Source organism: Nicotiana tabacum, chromosome 22 (genome assembly GCF_000715075.1).
Source record: "Nicotiana tabacum cultivar K326 chromosome 22, ASM71507v2, whole genome shotgun sequence".
Taxonomy (NCBI): Eukaryota; Viridiplantae; Streptophyta; class Magnoliopsida; order Solanales; family Solanaceae; genus Nicotiana; species Nicotiana tabacum.
Window position 1 is genome coordinate 170265665 of NC_134101.1, and position 12030 is coordinate 170277694.

Consider the following 12030-nt stretch of genomic DNA (forward strand, 5'->3'; position numbering starts at 1 on the left):
ATTTATATTATGAAATTGAATTGAATAGATTTTGGCCATTTGGAGTCGAGTACTCGAGGCAAGAGAGTGGTTTCACATTGATTTGAGCTGGTTCGAGGTAAGTGACTTACCTAACCTTGTGTGGGGGACATTCCCCTTAGGATTTGGTATTTGTGGTAATTGAAATGCCTTGTACGTGAGGTGACGAGTGCGTACTGTGATGACTCGGCCAGTCGTCTCATGAATTACCTCTCCGTTTTCCCCTTTCTGCTTCTTTCTGCTTTGTTTATCCATGTTATGTGATATCGGGTTGGTCGGATCGAATCCGGAATGAATTTGGTAAGGTTTGAGACACTTAGTCTCTTTAGAGTGAGTTTAAGTTAGAAAAGTCAATCGGATGTTGACTTGTGTGTTAGAGGGCTCGGATGTGAGTTCCGATGGTTCGGTTAGCTTCGGGAGGTTATTTGGGACTTAGGAGCGCGATCAGAATGAGTTTTGGAGGTTCGGAGTAGATTTAGACTTGAATTGGCGAAGTTGATATATTGGCAATTTCCGGTTGGTAAGTGAGGTTTTGATCTAGGGTCGGAATAGAATTCCGAGAGTTGCAATAGTTCCATTGTATCATTTGGGATGTGTGTGCAAAATTTCAGGTCATTCGGACGTGGTTTGGTTGGGTTTTTTATCAAAAGCGGAATTCGGAATTTTTTTAGAAACTTAGCTTGAATCCGATGTGTTTTAGTTGATTTGATGTTTTTTGAGGTGTTTTGAAGATTTAAACAAGTTTGAATAAGGTTTTGGGATGTGTTGATGCCTTTGGTTGAGGTCCCGGGGGCCTCGGGTGAGTTTCGGGTGGTTAATCGGGCCAATTCATGAAGTTGGAACCTGCAGAAAATTGCAGGTCAGTGCTGCAGAAAAGTGACCTTCGCGTTCGTGAGAGGGCCCTCGCGTTTGCGAAGAGTCAGCCGAGGAAGGTTGGAATTAAGCCTTCACGTTCACGATGAGGTCTCCGCATTCGCGAAGGGCTGGGCATAGGTGCATTGCATTTGTAGGTGTGTAGTCGTGCTCGCATAGAAGGAAATGAGAGGCTGAGCTTCAGTGGAATTAACTCATCGCGTTCGCGAAGGTCCGTCTGGGTAAAGCATCGCATTCGCGAGGGTTTAGTCGCGATCGCGTAAGAGGAAAATTGGTTAAAGTTAATTTGTGCTTCGCGAACACGAGGCTATGACCGCGTTCGCGAAGAAGGAAATTAGGCTTGGGCAGAAGGTTTAAAAGGTCGTCTTGTCCGCGAATGTGGGGTTATTTCCTTCCATTGTTGGTCGTTTTTGGAGATTTTTGAAGGGGATTGAACAGGGATTCAAGGGGAATCACTTAGAGGTAAGATTCTTGGACTTAAAACTCAATTCTAATGTGAATTCCACCTAAATAATCATGGAAGATAAGCCAAAAATTGAAGAACTAGGGCTTGGAAATTTAGACATTTGATTGAGGATTTGAAGGACCATTTGATGACGAATTTTAGAACTTTTGATATGTATGAACTCGTGGGGAGATAAAAAATCTATTGATGTAAAAATTATCGAATTTCGAGACGTGGGCCCGGGGGTCGGGTTTTGGTAATTTTGGGATTTGTGTCGTATTTTAATTATTTTTGCTTGGGATTCGTTCCCTTAGCATATTTTGACATTCTCTTCTGATTTTGGATAGATTTGACGCGAGTGGAGGTCAATTCGAGGGGTAAAGGCGTCACAAGCTAGAGATTTGACCGGTTCGAGGTGAGTAATGATTGTAAATGAAGTTCTGAGGGTATGAAACCCCGGACTTGCACATCGTTGTGCTATATTGATGTGAGACACACGCTTGATGACGAGCGTGGGGTTATGCACTGTTGGGAATTGTGACTTAGTCCGTCCCGGATGACTATTTTACCGTGTATTTGACTAAAATCTATTTGCTATCATCATGATTTGGGCTAAATGCCATATTTGGGCCTTGTGCCAACTATTTGAACCCTTCAGGGATTTTTACTAGTATCTACTCACTGTTTTGACTTTATACTTGAACTCAGTCATGTTATATTTCACTATTTTCGTACTCAGCCATGTTTACTCTATTTTAATACTTAAATGAAAGATAATGCTTGGGCTGAGAAACACTTGTTTTACTATTGCCCGAGTGGCTCGTGAGGATTTTAATTGAGTAAGGCCGAGGGCCTATGTTGTGAGGAAACATTTGATACCGATTATGAGGTCGAGAGCCTGAGATATGTAAGCCACGAGGTGGATTGATTGATATGAGGCCGAGGACCTAGTGATGATGCCACGAGGTGGCTTGATATTGCGCTTGGGCCATAAATGGCCCCTCCAGGAGTCTGTACACCCCAAGTGAGCGCGGGTACCCATTGTGATGTGAGATTGCCCGAGGGGAGGATTTGTTGATACTGTGCCTGAGAGGCGAGCCTTTATGTGTTTACTTTTCATAATTGACTGTCAATTACTTGCTTAATTATTGAAAAGGCTTTTCATGAAACTACATTGAGTTAAAGAATTTTACCTATCTTTCACTGGTTTACTGTTTTAATTGTTTTAGTGCTTTATTATAGAATGCTTTGTGCTTTACGTGATTTTTTGCTTTCAGTTTTTATTTACATTTGTTACTCACTGAGTGGGAGTACTCACTTTACTCCCTGCACCCTGTGTGCAGATTCAGGTATTGCGAATCCTGCAGTGCGAGTTGAGAGCTCCTGGCAGATATCGGAGTCCACGAGGTAGCTGCTTGTCGTCCGCAGTCCCGTGTTTCTCCCTCTTTATCATTTCTATCTCTTATTAGACATTTGTAATAGTTTGTAGACTCTTCAGACTTGTATTAGATTTTATAGATGCTCATGACTAGTGACACCCCGGTTTAGGGTTGTGTTGGGTTGTTCTTCCGCACATTTATGATATTATCTGCTACTTAGTATTATTAAATCATGTTTTAGGCTGATTCTGATTGTTTAATTGCTTAAAACTGAAATAAGAAGTGTCAGTTGTTCGTATCTTCACGAGAGGTGCCATCATGACCGGGTCCGGGTTTAGGGTCGTGACAAGTTGGTATCAGAGCCTAGGTTACATAGGTCTCACGAGTCATGAGCAGGTTTAGTAGAGTCTCGCGTATCGATACAGAGACGTCTGTATTTATCCTCGAGAGGCTACAAAACCTTTAGGAAAAACTTCATATTCTTGAAATTCTTGTCATGCGAATTTGTTGATCCAAGAACTAAACTTCTAATATTCTATTCTCTCACAGATGGTGAGGACATGTGCTACTGGTCAGGATGGACGACCACCAGTACCACCAGCTATGGCCACCAGAGGCCGAGGACATGGCCGTGGTCGTGGTAGGGGCAGAGCATCTAGGGCAGCACCTGCAGATCCACCAGCTGCCCCAATTCAGGATAAGGTCCCAGTTATGGACGCTCCTATAGCACCATCTCAGGCACCAGATGTGCCCATTGTGATTCCAGGTCTTCAGGAGGCCTTGGCTCAGATCTTATCAGTTTGCACTGGCCTAGCTCAGGCGGTTTCAACCACTACAGTAGCAGCTACTTCTCAGGCAGGGGGAGGCAATCAAACTCCTATCGCTCGCACACTTGAGCAGGTCGTGTAGGGACTTCAGACGCTGGGGGCACATCCAGCCCAGCCGGTTGCAGCTGCTCAGGACTATGTAGTTCCTGCTATGCCGGAGGATGAGCAACGTAGGTTGGAGAGGTTTGGTAAACTGCAGCCTACAACCTTCAGTGGTGCAGAGGGCGAGGATGCTGCGGGTTTCTTAGATAAGTGCCAGAGGATGCTTCGTACAGCGGGTATTCTGGGGACCAGCGGGGTCTCTTTCACTACTTATCAGTTTTTGGGAGCTGCCTTTACTTGGTGGGAGGCTTTTGAGAGGCGTAGACCTGTTGGTGCAACACCCCTTACCTGGCAGCAGTTCTCCATTCTCTTTCTGGAGAAGTATGTGTAGTAGTCCCGCAGAGAGGAGCTGCGTAGGGAGTTTGAGTGGTTGTATCTGGGAGAGATGACAATGATGCACTACGAGATGAGGTTCTCTGAGTTAGCTCGTCATGCTGTTTGAATGGTCCCGACGTATAGAGAGAGGATTAGGAGGTTTGTTGATGGCCTCACTTATCAGCTTCGTATTCTCAAGACCAGGGAGAGGGTGATTTGTGCTACTTTTGAGGAGGTTGTGGATATTGCCCGTGAGATTGAGTCTGTTTCTCACTAGGAGCGAGAGGAGAGGGAGGCCAAGAGGCCTTGAGGAACTGGTAGTTACAGTGGTACTCCTTCGAGAGGTCAGTTTCAGCACGACAGAGGCCGTCCATTCAAGCATGCTCAGCCAGCTCACCCAGGTGGATTTCGATGTCATTTTGGGCATGGATTGGCTATCTCCGTGTCGTACTATTCTGGACTGTCATGCTAAGACAGTCATATTGGCTATACCTGGTGTGCCACAGATTGAGCGGCGAGGCGTGATTGATTATGTTCCCAGTAGAGTGATCTCATTCTTGAAAGCCCAGCGTGTGGTTGGGAAGGGTTGTCTTTCGTATCTAGACTTTGTGAGGGAGGTAAGTGTCGAGACTCCTAGTATTGATTCTGTTCTAGTTGTGAGGGATTTTCCCGATGTGTTTCCTACAGACCTGCCGGGCATGCCACCGGACAGGGACATTGATTTTGGTATTGACCTGGTGCCGGGCACTCAACCCATTTCTATTCTAACGTATCGTATGGCACCAGCGGAGTTGAAGGAATTATAGGAGTAGCTTTAGGAACTCCTTGATAAAGGGTTCATTCGGCCTAGTGTGTCACCTTGGGGTGCGCCAGTTCTATTTGTGAAGAAAAAGGATGGCACTATGAGGATGTGCATTGATTATAGGCAATTGAACAAGGTAACAATTAAGAATAAGTATCCTTTGCCTCACATCGATATTTTATTCGACCAGCTTCAGAGAGCGAGAGTGTTCTCCAAGATTGATCTCCGTTCAGGTTATAACCAGTTGAAGATCAGGGACTCGAATATTCTTAAGACAACTTTCATTACCCATTATGGTCATTATGAGTTCTTGGTGATGTCTTTTGGGCTAACTAATGCCCCAACAGCGCTCATGTATTTGATGAATAGTGTGTTTCAACATTATCTTGACTCGTTTGTCATAGTCTTCATTGATGATATTCTGGTATATTCACGTAGCTAGGAGGAGCACGCAGAGCATTTGAGAGTTGTGTTGCAGAGATTGAGAGAGGAGAAATGTTATGCAAAATTCTCCAAGTGTGAGTTTTGGCTCAGCTCAGTGGCATTCTTGGGGCGCGTGGTGTCTAGCGAGGGTATTCAGGTTGATCCGAAGAAGATAGATGTGGTTTAGAGTTGGCCCAGACCATCTTCAGCCACAAAGATTCGTAGTTTTCTTGGTTTGGCGGGTTATTATCGCCATTTTGTTCAGGGATTCTCATCTATCGCATCGGCCTTGACCAAGTTGACTTAGAAGGGTGCTTCATTTGTATGGTCGGACGAGTGTGAGGAGAGCTTTCAGAAGCTCAAGGCAGCCTTGACCACAGCTCCAATGTTAGTTTTGCCATCAGCTTCAGGTTCATATACCGTGTATTGTGATGCTTCGAGATTTGGGATTGGTTGTGCATTGATGTAGAAGGGTAGCGTTATTGTTTATGCTTCTCGTCAGTTGAAGCCCCATGAGAAAAACTACCCTGTTCATGATTTAGAGTTGGCTTCCATAGTTCACACGTTGAAGAGTTGGAGACATTACTTGTATGGTGTGTCTTGTGAGGTTTTTACTGATCATCATAGCCTCCAGCACTTGTTCAGGCAGAAGGATCTTAACTTGAGGCAGCGGAGATGGTTGGAGTTGCTAAAGGATTATGATATCACTATCCTGTACCATCGGGGAAAGGCCAATGTGGTGGCCGATGCTTTGAGCCGAAAGGCGGTGAGTATGGGGAGTTTGGCATATATTCTAGTTGGGGAGAGACCTCTTGCAATTGATGTTCAGGCCTTGGCCAATCGGTTCGTAAGGTTAGATATTTCAGAGCCCAGTCACGTATTGGCTTGTGTGGTTTCTCGGTCTTCCTTATATGATCGCATCAAAGAGCGCCAATATGATGATACGCATTTGCTTGTCCTTAAGGATAGAGTTCAGCATGATGATGTAAGAGATGTTACTATAGGTGATGATGGGGTGTTGAGGATGCAGGGCCGGATTTGTGTGCCCAATGTGGATGGGCTTTGGGAGTTGATTCTGGAGGAGGCCCATAGCTCGCGCTATTCCATTCATCCGGGTGCCGCAAAAAAGTATCAGGATTTGAGGCAACATTATTGGTGGAGGAGAATGAAGAAAGACATTGTGGGATTTGTAGCTCGGTGTCTCAACTGTCAGCATGTAAAATATGAGCATCAGAGACCGGGTGGATTGCTTCAGCAGATGGATATTCCCGAGTGGAAGTGGGAGAGGATCACTATGGAATTTGTAGTTGGGCTTCCACGGACTTTGAGGAAGTTCGATTCTATTTGGGTGATTATGGATCGGCTGACCAAGTCCGCGCACTTCATTCCTGCGTGTACTACCTATTCTTTAGAGCGGTTGGCAGAGATTTATATTCGGGAGATTATTTGGTTGCACGGTGTCCTAGTTTCCATCATTTCACCCTCAGACAGACGGGCAGTCTGAGCGCACTATTCAGATATTGGAGGACATGTTGCGTGCTTGTGTCATTGATTTCGGAGGGTCATGGGATCAGTTTCTACTGCTTGTAGAGTTTGCTTATAACAACAACTACCAGTCGAGTATTTAGATGGCTCCATATGAGGCTTTGTATGTGAGGCGGTGTAGATCTCCAGTTAGTTGGTTCGAGCCCGGTGAGGCTAGGCTATTGGGGACAGACTTGTTGCAGGATGCCTTAGAGAAGGTGAAGGTGATTCAGGAGAGGCTTCGTACAACGCATCCAAGGCAAAAGAGCTATGCTGATAGGAAGGTTTGGGATGTGTCCTACATGGTTGGCGAGAAGGTTCTGTTGAAGGTTTCACCTATGAAGGGTGTTATAAGGTTTGGGAGGAAAGGGAAATTGAGTCCGCGGTTCATTGGGCCTTTTGAGGTGCTTCGTAGGATTGGGGAGGTGGCTTATGAGCTTGCTTTGCCACCCAGCTTGTCGAGTGTGCATCCGGTATTTAATGTTTCTATGCTCCGAAAGTATATTGGGGACCCGTCTCATGTTTTGGATTTCAGCATGGTTCAGTTGGATAATGATTTGATTTATGATGTGGAGCTAGTAGCTATTTTGGGTCGTCAGGTTTGAAAGTTGAGGTCGAAGGATGTAGCTTCAGTGAAAGTGCAGCGGAGAGGTCGGCCCGAGGAAGAGGCTACCTGGGAGACCGAGCAGGAGATGCGGAGAAGATATCCTCACCTGTTTGAAGCTTCAGGTATGTTTCTTGATTCGTACACGAACGAACGTTTGTTTAAGTTGGGGAGGATGTGACGACGTGGCCAGTCGTCTCATGAATTACCGCTCCGTTTTCCCCCTTTATGCTTCTTTATGCTTTGTTTATCCATGTTATGTGATATCGGGTTGGTCGGATCGAATCCAGAATGAATTTGGTAAGGTTTGAGACACTTAGTCTCTTTAGAATGAGTTTAAGTTGGAAAAGTTAGCCGGATGTTGACTAGTGTGTTAGAGGGATCGAATGTGAGTTCCGATGGTTCGGTTAGCTTCGAAAGGTGATTTGGGACTTAGGAGTGTGATCAAAATTAGTTTTGGAGGTTCGGAGTAGATTTAGGCTTGAATTGGCGAAGTTGATATTTTGGTGATTTCCGGTTGGTAGGCGATATTTTGATCTAGGGGGTCTAAATGGAATTCCGAGAGTTGCAGTAGTTCCGTTGTGTCATTTGGGATGTGTGTGCAAAATTTCAGGTCATTCGGACGTGGTTTGGTTGGGTTTTTGATCAAAAGCGGAATTCGGAAGATTTTTAGAAACTTAGGCTTGAATCCGATGTGTTATAGTTGATTTGATGTTGTTTGAGGTGTTTTGAACATTGGAACAAGTTTGAATAAGGTTTTTGGATGTGTTGATGCCTTTGGTTGAGGTCACGGGGCCTCGGGTGAGTTTCAGGTGGTCAATCGGGCCAATTCATGAAGTTGGAACCGGCAGAAAATTGTAGGTCAGTGCTGCAGAAAAGTCACCTTCGTGTTCGCGAGAGGGCCCTCGCATTGGCGAAGAGTCAGTCGAGGAAGGTAGGAATTAAGCCTTCGCGTTCACGATGAGGTCTCCGCATTCACGAAGGGCTGGGCGTAGGTGCATCGCATTCGCGAGTGTGTAGTCGCATTCGCATAGAAGGAAATGAGAGGCTGAGCTTTAGTGGAATTAACTCATCGCATTCGCGATGGATGGAATGCATTCGCGAAGGTCCGTCTGGGTAAAGCATCTTGATCGCGAGGGTTTAGTCGTGATTGCGTAAGGGGAGAATTGGTCAAAGTTAATTTGTGCTTCGCGAATGTGAGGCTTTGACCACGTTCGCGAAGAAGGAAATTAGGCATGGACAGAAGGTTTAAAAGGTTGTCTTGTCCGCGAATGTGGGGTTATTTCCTTCCATTGTTGGTCGTTTTTGGAGCTTTTTGAAGGGGATCGAAGAGGGATTCAAGGGGAATCATTTGGAGGTAATATTGTTGGACTTAAAACTCAATTCTAATGTGAATTCCACCTAAATAATCATGGAAAATAAGCCAAAAATTGAAGAACAAGGGCTTGGAAATTTAGACCTTCGATTGAGGATTTGAAGGACCATTTGAGGTTGGATTTCAGAACTTTTGATATGTATGAACTCGTGGGGAGATAAGTAATCTATTGATGTAAAAATTATCGAATTCCGAGACGTGGGTCTAGGGGTCGGGTTTTGCTAATTTCGGGATTTGTGTCGTATTTTGATTGTTTTCACTTGGGCTTCATTCCCTTGGCATATTTTGACGTCCTCGTTTTGATTTTGGATAGATTTGATGCGAGTGGAGGCCGATTCGAGGGGCAAAGGAGGCGCGAGCTAGAGATTTGACCCATTCGAGGTGAGTAATGATTGTAAATGATGTTCTGAGGGTATGAAACCCCGAACTTGCACATCGTTGTGCTATATTGAGGTGAGACACACGCTTGATGACGAGCGTGGGGTCGTGCACTGTTGGGGATTGTGACTTAGTCCGTCCCGGATGACTATTTTACCGTGTATTTGACTGAAATCTATTTGCTATCATCATGATTTGGGCTGAATGCCATATTTGGGCCTTGTGCCAACTATTTGAACCCTTCGAGGATTTTTACTGGTATCTCCTCACTGTTTTGACTTTATATTTGAACTCAGTCATGTTATATTTCATTGTTGTACTCAGCCATGTTTACTCTGTTTTAATACTTAAATGATCTTTTAAATAATGTTTGGGCTGAGAAACACATGTTTTACTATTGCCCGAGTGGCTTGTGAGGATTTTGACTGAGTAAGGCTGAGGGCCTATGTTGTGAGGAAACATTTGCTACCGATTATGAGGATGAGGGCCTGAGATATGTACGCCACGAGGTGACTTGATTGATATGAGGCCGAGGGCCTAGTAATGATGCCACGAGGTGGCTTGATATTGCGCTTGGGCCGTAAGGGCCCCTCCAGGAGTCTGTAGTCCCCCAGTGAGCGCGGGTACCCATTGTGATGTGAGATTGAGCCTGAGGGGATGGTACTGTTCTATGTGATTGCCCGAGGGGTTGGTACTATTCTGAGATGTTGCCCGAGGGGCAGATTTTTTCATACTGTGCCCGAAGGGCGAGCCTTTATGTGTTTACTTTTCATAATTGACTGTCAATTACTTACTTAATTATTTAAAAAGGCTTTTCATGAAACTACGTTGAGTTAAAGAATTTTACCTATCTTTCACTGGTTTACTGTTTTAATTGTTTTACTGCTTCTTTATAGAATGCTTTGTTCTTTACGTGATTTCTTGCTTTCAGTGTTTATTTACATTTGTTACTCACTGAGTTGGAGTACTCATTTTATTCCCTGCACCCTGTGTGCAGATTTAGGCATTGCGGATCCAGCCAGTGCGAGTTGAGAGCTCCCGACAGATATCGGAGTCCACGAGGTAGCTGTTTGACGTCTGCAGTCCCGTGTTTCTCCCTCTTTATCATTTCTATATCTTATCAGACATTTGTAATAGTTTGTAGACTCTTCAGACTTGTATTAGGTTTTATAGATGCTCGTGACTAGTGACACCCCGGTTTAGGGCTGTGTTAGGTTGTTCTTCCGCACATTTATGATATTATCTGCTATTTAGTATTATTAAATCATGTTTTAGATTGTTTTTCTTGCTGTTTAACTATTTAACATCGAATTAGGAATAGTTGGCTGGCCTTGTCTTCACGAAAGGCGCCATCACGACCAGGTCCGGGTTTAGGGTCATGACACGTACTTGTGCTAATTGTTGAAAATCCTATTTCCACTACAGTAGCTTTAATTGTGTTTTCCTTTCCTACTTATTCTACTTGAAATTTAAGCCTGCTTTTAGCTTAGAGAAGCATGTTTAATTGATTTAATTGCCTTATTGCTTGGACTTCCTTATTTGTATTATGTGAAGCATGTTAGGTTAGAATTACCTGTTTTACTTTGGTACGAAATTGAGTATTTTTTGTGTTATTGCTGTGTGTTTTACTTTGGGACTACGGGACGACATCCCGAGAGATCCCCTGTATGTATTTATGATTTAATTTGAGGTGTGGGATATCGAGAGATCCCCAGCACGTATATTGAGGATACCAAGAGATCCTCGGGATACCAAGAGATCCCTAGCATATATTGAGGATACCAAGAGATCCCTGACATAGATTGAGGGTACTAAGAGATTCTCGGGATAGTGAGAGATCCTCGGTTATTTTCTTTGCGAAGAGTGGTATTCCTGGCGATTGTTTTGCCTTTGTTTCAGTTGTAGCTGTCCTAATTATCCTGTATTAATTCTTATTGTTATCTTTCAACTGTAATGCTTTATCTTATACTGTCACACCTTATATTTCATTTAATCTCAGTAGGGACCTAACCTTCCTTGTCACTATCCGACCGAGGTTAGGCTTGGCACTTACTGAGTACCGTTGTGGTGTACTCATGCCCTTTCTTCATGTTTTTCATGTGCAGATCCAGGTACCTCCACTCAGACTTATCACGCTTGAGACGAGGCATTTGTAGAGACTCTGAGGTATATCTGCCGCGTCTGCAGACCGAAGAGTCCCTTTCTACTCTCCCTTTTAATTATTAGCCCTTCTATACTATCTTTCCTTTGTTAGATATTCTGGAGTTAGATACTTGTAGACATTCAAAGGCTTGCGATCATGAGATTCCGGGTTTTGGAAAATGTATTAGTTTTTGAGAGTTGATATTGTGTATGCCGAGCGGCACTTTTAAATGCTGTTTTATTTCACTATTTTGGTTTTTAATTGTTTCTTCCACAAATTGGTTTATTTTACGCATTGTTAGGCTTACCTAGTTGTAGAGACTAGGTGCCATCATGATGGTTCACGGAGGGTGAATTGGGATCGTGACAAGTTGGTATCAGAACTCTAGGTTCATAGGAGTTATAAATCACAAGCCGGTTTATTAGAGTCTCGCGAATCGGTTCGGAGACGTCTGTACTTATCTACCTATGTAACTGTTAGGAAAATTCCATTTCATTTGATTTCCTTGTCGTGCGAGATTGATGTCACAATTCTAATGCTTCTGTATTCTATTCTCTCACAGATGGTGAGGACACGTGCTACCCGAGATGATCAGGCACCCGCGCCCCCTACTACAGCCGTCAAAGGCCGGGGCTAGGGTAGAGGCCGAGGACGCGCATGTGGTGCAGCTAGAGCACCTGCGCGAGCTGACACTGAGGTACCACTAGCAGTTCCAGCTGGAGTCCAAGCACCCGATACGCCTACTGCTACTACTACTCCAACACTTCAGAAGACTCTAACACAGTTCATGAGCATGTACACCACTTTGGCTCAGGCAGGGTT